Raw genomic sequence first — 9,017 nt, forward strand, 5'->3', positions numbered from 1 at the left:
GATTCATGTGATGGCCATTCGATTTTTTAAATTCCATTACAAGTTAGCTCTTGATTGCTATCTCATCTGGTGGTAAGTAATGATGCAGTCTAAGATGGTAGCGGGGTAACTTGGAAGGGGTGTGGCAGTTTTTATTACACCCATACCTACCACTTATCATACCGTAATGGTAAATCGCTTGGCGGCACGGCTTTGCCGGTAGAGTGGTAACCAGCCACGGCCGTAGCCTCCCACCAGACAGTGTAGCTAGTCGTTTGTTTTTCTACAGTAAATATTTCTTCGACATGCGAATACCGATCTAGTGCGACGTATAGGACTTACGAAAATATTTAAATTATTCGTCTAGCCGATGCCCGCGACTTCGCCCGCGTGGATTTAGGTTTTTCGAAATCCCGTGGGAACTCTTTGATTTTCCGGGATAAAAAGTAGCCTATGTGCTAATCCAGAGTATAATCTATCTCCATTCTAAATTTCAGCCCAATCCGTCCAGTAGTTTTTGCGTGAAGGAGTAACAAACATACACACACACACACACACACACACACACACACACACACACACATACATACAAACTTTCGCCTTTATAATATTAGTGTGATTCGTCTACATTGTTTACATGCTATAGATATGATGATTTTTTGATGATGATAACATGTTTACAAAAATTCATAATGTTACGTATTTTTCGTTTACCTTGTAACAAACTTCCTGTTAAATATGAACCTACTGTTAAGCGAATAGATGGAGGTTTCCTCCTTCCTATTATTGGAAAATGCTTCCTCTATTTTATCGAAGAATCACATCAATGATCGGGTCTGTGTTTTGGCTTTATTGAAATTCCAGATTTAATTTCGGACTAGCTAATGCCCGCGACTTTTTTCGCGTGGATATAGGTTAATTTCCGGAATAAAAAGTAGCCCATGTGTTAATCCAGGGTATAATCTATCTACATTCCAAATTTCAGCCAAATCCGTCCAGTAGTTTTTACGTGAAAGAGTAACAAACATACATACATACACACAAACTTTCGCCTTTATAGTATTAGTGTGTGATGGAACTCAACAAAGGGTGCTAAATGAAGTTCGAATGTCTAATTAGAATTTCATTGCACCGTAAACTGTAACATAGGATTGTAGTATATTCATAAAAGTCAGTCATGTTGAACATGTTGTCCTAAAAAAAACAATTTCCAAAAAATGAGTCCTAAATACCCACCACATTCCGCGCCAGCGAGACGCTCGGTTCGGCCCGACCATTTCGTAACTCGACCTTACCATTTATGGCCTTGTTGTTGCCATGCCATTCAACTCAAAAGTATCGCGACCATTTTGAGCCTCGTGCGACAAAACATTATCACGTTGGTATTTTTCGTCAAATTTTCTCATGCTTGGGTTTTCCTGTGCAATATTACCTTATCATCATCATCGCCCATCGCCGTCTCACTACTGAGTACGGGTCACCTCTCAGAAGGGTTTGACTATGTATAGGCGAGATAATACAAATTAACATAAAAAATAGCATAAATTGAAATGGTCAAGTAATTGATATATTATGACATGTTGCCAGATCACAGTCGATGAACTAACTTTGCTAGTGTTATAGCACAGTTCACGACAGTTATGAATCTTGTAACAAAACGTCAAGGCTTCACCAACACCGGTAGCTGCATCAGTGCTAGAATGCGAGGTAGGCTATATATCTACGCTACTAGGTATCTTTGATTTCACGTCACCCCTAGTCTAATATTTGACAGATGTCGATTCACGATCAAACCAAGAGTTTCCTCACCCTGGTTCACTCTGGTTATAGGCAAAGGTAGAATTTTAAATGATACCATGTGACTTAAAGACCTATAAATGGAAACGTGTAGGTATTCAAAACATTTAATCGCGACGAAAATCAAGGTACGTATCCGTTAAAGGTGTTTCGCGGTAAGGTTCTGCAGGCTCTATACGCACTGCATTCGATCTGAATACTAAAATTCTCGATCTAAAGTGCCGTAGTACTATTAGGGGTTGCGTACTAGATCCAAATTTAGTTTTTTTTTTTTAATTTTTTAATTTTAATTTATGAGTATGAGAGGTTGCGTACTAGATCTAAATTTAATTTTTTTTTAATTTTTTAATTTTATTTTATTTTACCGTTTCTTCATCTACTTCGGCCGAGAATCCTCGGATTAGGATCAAATGCAGTGCAAAAGCCTGAAATGGAATTCGGACCGAGTGCACCCCTCATACTATAATAGTACTACAGATACTTCGGATCGACAATTTTCGGATTCGGATCGGATGCAGCGCGTGAAGAGCCAAAAAAACCTTATAGCGAAAAATCTTCAGTGGATATTATGTCCTTTGATGTTTCCAATAGGTCTTTAATTTCTTACATATCAAATAAAATTGTACCTTTATCTTCTCTAGAAAAATTCACTCATTCCGTTTATCTACAATATTGCAGCCACCCTAGCGTGGAAAGGTGTATCCATTTATCCAGCCCGGATTAAAAAAAAGTATATGATCTTCGTTAATGCATCCCGTCCAGTCCGATACACGATCGAGAATCATTCTTGGATTGGATCAGATGTAGTGCATAAAGAGGCTAAGGATCACGGAATTCGTGCGCAGGCGCCGCTCATCGCCCGCCGCGCCGTTCCGGATGCGAGGCGTCTGCCCGCCCGAGACTTGAGTTATGTAATCCTTAACACATTTGGCATTTTGCATGTGTTATTATTGCTTTGTTTTGGTATTTTTCTGGTATTTCCATCATTTACATGTTGCTGACAATTAAAGTTTTATAAAGCGTCGTTGTTTTTTTAAGAGGGCTCTCTCCGTCACTCGTTTCATACAAACGTAGTTCCAATTTCATTTGAATATTAAGCAACCAAAGTCCATGAAATTTTGCAGACATATTCTAGAAACTAATATCTATGTCTGTGGTTTTCCAGATTTCTGTTAAAATATTCGGTTTCAAAGTTACGCGGTCTTAAAATTTTCATACAAATCTTTGAGCCCCTGTAATTTTATAACTACATATTTTTAGAAAAATCTAAAACACCACAGACACAGATATTAGTTTCTAGAAAATGTCTGCAAAATTTCATGGACTTTGGTTGGTTAATATTCAAATGAAATTGGAACTACGATTGTATGAAACGAGTGACGGAGAGAGCCCTGTTAAGAGCGAACAACTTGCCGAGCTAAAGGGCTTTTATATATGGAACAAATTACTTTTCTATCTTTTTATGGATCTTTTTTATCATAAAGTCATCGTCTTTTTAGTAACTAAATTATCTATCTATATTTTTCTCATAATACCTAATAGTTTATGCGTATTTTATGTTATTCAATTAATTGGAGTGGGATCGAATCGAATAGAAATAAAAAAACAACTATTTATATTAATGAATTTTACACTTTTGCATTCTTTTACCTCTAGTAAATAATGCAAATATGCTTTGAAATATTTAAAAAAAAGTCAACATAAGAGAAAATTTAACGAGAATCAAGATCACTAGATAAATATGCGGTAACTTAAAATACTGTGTTGTAGTAGAAGCTAACTTGAACAAAAAAAAACGTTTTTTACTACAGCTACATGTACCAAAATAAAAGTATAGGTACCTCTTATCAGTGTCAAAGACTTGTACCGTGTTACGCAATAGTAATATCTATTTCTTAGAAGAAAGATCAAATTAGATTAAGTTATAACTGACAAAGTGTTGATTACTTTTTCAACTTTGATACTTCGATGTCAAAGCATTTTGACCACTTGTTAATGAAATAGTGTCAACTTTTTTACTTGTTCTTTTCCACTGTATTTTTAGGGTTTCTTATCTCCAGAGTAAAAAGAACCTTATAGTATCGCTTCGTTGTCTGTCTGTCAAGACCCGTCAAGGGCATCACAAGCTATAGGGTACTTCCCGTCGACCTAGAATCATAAAAGGCTTAGCAATGACTTACAGCTCAAGTAAAGGAAAATTGTTATTTCTTGTACGATGGTACGGAACCTTTCGTGTGCGGGTCCGACTCGCACTTGACCGGTATTAATAATAATATTTTTATTAGCTAAGAGGTCTATTAATCATTGCAGTCGTAAATTATAATATGATGTCAAATAAAAATGAAATATTTACATATTTTTGTAAATGATTGTACCAACCAAATAAAAAATCGTGTTGAAGCATAAAATACGACCTTTTTGCTATTTCCATTTGATTGGATGTAGAATGAAATGAATTATTAATTAATAATTATTTATTAATAGTTCTAATAACAATAAAAGATGCAGTGTCGCACTTTTATGGCGCCATCCGTATACTAATGTGAAATTACCAATCGCGAAGTTTTATTATTGAGATCATTAAAATTAAGTATATGTAATTAAATTGTATGCTGGCGACATTATTCCGTGACGTTTTTAAGATTTACGATCTTTACGATGCGATATCATAGGCAAGGAGTGAGTGGAAAAGAAATAATAAAAATAATAATCGTTAAAAAATCTCAAAAGTATTAAATATAAATGGAAATAGAAAGTTTTTTTTTAAAATAAAGGACTAAGTTGTGAATATAGTAAAATATAGTTGTTATAGAGGCGTTAAAATGGAAGTAGTGCTTTGAAAACAAATGATCGAATTAATGGACAGAAAGTTTACCAGCTCTTAGAATGCTCTTAGCATTAATTTGATAACGGATTTGTTTTTTTCATGCGGGCGGCACTATGGCGATGGTATTCAAGCAACGCAAGATTCTTCAAATTCTTTATTCGCTGATTTGCGCTGGTTTCAATAACTGGTTCGGGGTACTTTAATGCACGTTTAGTTCCCAGATTTTTAACTCCCGACCCAAAAAGAGGGGTGTTATAAGTTTGGCGTGTGTATCTGTCTGTGGCATCGTAGCTCCTAAACTAATGAACCGATTTTGATTTAGTTTTTTTTTTTTGAAAGGTGGCTCGATCGAGAGTGTTCTTAGCTATATAATCCAAGGAAATCGGTTCACCCGTTTGAAAGTTATCAGCTCTTTTCTACTTACTGTAATCTTAACTTGTCGGGGGTGTTATAGATTTTTAATTTATTAATTAATGGTGCCGACATAAAAAGAAAATAGATCTTTAGAAGGTCCAGGTCTCTACCAAAACAATAATAATAACAGAAACTAAAGAAATCAATATCGTAAGAAATAAGATCAAGGACACAATAAAGAATTCTATATCAACAAGATAATAATAAATAATTAATTAAACAATTCAACTAACATAAAAACTTTAGTAGGTTTGATTTTAAAAACAAGGTAAGTTTGATTTTACCCATGACATCAATTCATTTTCTTCGTCTCAACTTTCCGATGAACATCAACATGTCCAAATAGGTTTCTTAAAGAAACAAGGTCTAATACTTCTTGGGTCCTCCTGGGACTCGTATGATGTCGCCTTCTTACTTAGTGGGGGTTCCAAAACTCCTTGGCTTTGCGACTGGTTGAGCTGTCAGTTACTTTGGTTCTCCTAGCACTCTCAATACTTGTGGTTTCAATATTCAATCTATCCTGTAATCTATCAATGAGTTACTTAGCAAAAAGAGTCCGTACAAGTTTTCATAAACAACAACATTGCTAAGTAGCTTATTGATAAAGCAGATCATTGAATATAGAAACCAGATAATATTAGAGATACGTGCGTTGCTTTCTGTATCGCACGTTGAATGATTACAAGCTTTCTTATCAGGCTCATAGGTTTCATCACAAGAAATATAGCGATTCCATTTGACATAGAATCATAAAAATGTAAGGAAAAATAGCGGGCAGTTAAAAAATTCAACACCAGTATACGTAACACGCCTTATAAAGTATCTTCAAAGTATTTATACGCTATTTAGCACGTCCGTTAAAGTTTTTATTGAGCCGCAAAAACAAATATATCTTAAGGTGAGTCCTCACAGCTTTTGACCTAGCATTTTATTTGTTTGTTTTATATACGTTAACCAGTATAGTATATTATAGTCCAGTATATTAAAAAATATTACCTACGTGTTTTAACAACAGATTTAATTTTTTTTTTTTGGAAATTGAGTTAAAAAAAACAAGCAAAGCAAAAATAAGAAAAAGGAGTCAGTATTAAGGCAAAGATGAGAAGTTAGCACTTATTCTGATTCTTATCATTCTTGATTAATATTTTTGCTTGACAATTATTTATTGCATTTTCCATATTTCAAATCTCTATTTTTATGTGTTCCTTCTTACAATTTTAAGTCAATGTGTTCCTCGGAATCTATTCTCCTTAAAAGATAACTATGATAACTTAAATTCAATTGTCGGTTCGTTCATTTCGATCTTTCTCATGTTCTTTTGCAATTCAGGACCTTGCTCCAAATATATTGGTTTTAGCACTTGTTTTATGTGAATAATACTGTTGCCTGTAAAACTGTTATGCAATCCGAATTAGCATTCTATGATGAATTGGTTCGGTTGGTTTGCTTTGAATGAAATTATCATATCTCTTTACCGTTCATGCGGTTGGAATATTATTCAAGTTTTCCTGCATAGTAACTGAATGTATGTCAGATTATACTTTGCAGTTACTGAAGTGTCACGTAGATTTTGTACTTATTAAGATTATGCGTTAGTAATTAAAATAAATCCTACAGTTTACGCTTAACTGTAATTTACATAGCGAGCTTTTGAAATGTCTTAATTTTTTCATACAAGTCACTCAGGTGGATCAGCTGTGTGGATGGAGATTGCGTACAAATTAGCCCAATAGGACACCCTTTAGTATGACTGAATATGTAGATTTTAGAAGCGTATTTAAGAAGCGAATATGTTAGATTTTAGAAGCGTATTTAAGAAGCGATTTTAGAACCGATTTTCTAATGAAATCGGCTTGGAGCTCATCGGTTGTATGGTTTCAAAGTCTATAACGTTCATAAGTAGAAACATTTTTTGTGTTTTATGTATTAAGATAGTGGACATACCCAGGCTGACTTTGCTGATGGTGATGAATAATTGAACTTCAACGCGTGAGCAAGGTACGCAAAAAATCACGCTCAAGCCACACATATCATCATCGCGTACCATATAACAAATTAATGACTTTTTGTATGTGCTCAGAAAATGAACAACAGTATATAATTTATATGAGTCGTTTTTATTTATAAGTAAAAAATAGTATGATAAACTAATTACATTTAATGGTTTTGATTTGCAAAAACTTGTGCAAAAAGTAACGAGTACGTGTTTACGTCTTCATATATCTACTTGGTTGTGATAAAAACGTTGGAGGACATCGAGTTGCTTGAAGGCTACTTATTATTATTATTTATTTTTCTCTTTAATTCTTCATGGGGCAAACTTCTTTTCTGAAGATTGTGCTCGTACTGAATTATGAACTATGTGACCAGCCCATTGCCACTTCAGCTTTCGCAATACGTTGAACTATCTGGGTTACTCTGGTTCACCTATAGATCTCCTATTTGATCATGTAGACAAACTCCAAGCGTAGTTCTCTCCATCGCCCGCTGAATGACTCTGTGTTTTCTTATGAGGCCCATAATAATTAGCGACCAACTCTCGAATGCATATATCTATCTGGCAACACGCTCTGTTCGAAGACTTTGGTCCTCAAGCACTGAGGAATTATACACGAGAAGACATTTCGAAGCTTTCCGAACACTACCCAGTCAAGTTGGATTCGGCGATTAACCTCTTTCTCGAAATTTGACCTATCTACCTACTTATAGTACGCGACAGGTCGAGATGGCGCGCTCCGCATGCCCGCACCCACACCGGGTTAGCACGGGGCTGTGCGGGTGTGCGGGGCGGACTATTACTATTTATACTAATAAATAAAATTGCAGTGTCGTGTCTGTTTGAACGGGATAATCTTCGGAATGGCTAAACTTATTTTGACAGGACTTTCACAGACAAGTGCGGATTAACCAAGGACTTTTTTAACAGACTTTAAAAAATGGAGTTGTGTTTTGTAACTATGTACACGTACACCTATGATTTGCGTAATTTTTTTTTTAATCGTTAAGGGAACTTTGCGACATTGTTCCATAAAAAATTTGGATTCCAACTCCTCAATCCTGATGCTGCAAGGGATCTGACAATCCACGCGGGCGAAGCTGCGGGCATCATCTAATATGTAAATCAATCAATCAATCAAATCAATCAATGCAAAATCTAGTAATATATAATACTGGTAGTAGGTACTAGTAGGACGGTAGTAGTATATAATAATATGATCACGCTTGATCTAAATCTGCAGTTCGCAAGGTAATGGCTACCACCAGCGGAAACATATATCCTGCCAATGACTTTTAACACTATTCTGGTTTTCTCGCGATATTTTCCTTCACTGCACAGCACGTGATAAATAATTAATTAATATCTTTAGCTACTTACACGGCATATTAAATCTTCAAGAATTACAGATATGTTTTACTATAGACTCTCTAGAACTTGGTTGCTGCATTTATTCATGGCGAAACGTTATAATGGAAAACAAACGCTTAGTAAAGCATCTGAAACTGACTGAACTGAACATAGTTATTATGATGAACATGCACGACATAAACATTTTTTTTTTAATTTATAGATTAGCGCTTGGCTGCAATCAGACCTGCTGGCAAGTGATGATGCAGCCTAAGGTTAAGAAATATTCATATATTATAAGAAGGGCGTTCCATATCCTAGCGGTTCGAGTTAGAAATGAGGAGGCAAATCGCTTATGCAGATTTTTAAATTTCATCTAAATGGTATGCAGTGGAGAAAAATATAAATACATTATTTATTATAATATGTCGATGCACTGTTTCGCTGTCTGGTCGTGACACCAGGGCTCTACCTGAAAATCAACGCTGCGGTAGTCAAATACTGCAGCATCTTGCTGAGGCAGAGCCCTTTTAGCTCACATACACAATATTGGTCTTAATATTTTCTAGTTTTAAGTTTAGTTGATAATTTGTATGAATTGTATTTTTATTTTCATTCTTTTTTTGTGATTTTGTTGAGCTGAATAAACTTTTA

The 9,017-nt window shown here is 35.2% G+C and overlaps 1 protein-coding gene across 2 annotated transcripts in view; it reads left to right on the top strand.

The window, feature by feature from the left end:
* Positions 1-9,017, top strand: part of LOC123876393 (N-alpha-acetyltransferase 15, NatA auxiliary subunit) — a 133,436-nt gene that overhangs the window by 28,825 nt on the left and 95,594 nt on the right. The gene's annotated exons all lie outside the window — the stretch shown is intronic.

This window comes from Maniola jurtina, chromosome 21, assembly GCF_905333055.1.
Source record: "Maniola jurtina chromosome 21, ilManJurt1.1, whole genome shotgun sequence".
Taxonomy (NCBI): Eukaryota; Metazoa; Arthropoda; class Insecta; order Lepidoptera; family Nymphalidae; genus Maniola; species Maniola jurtina.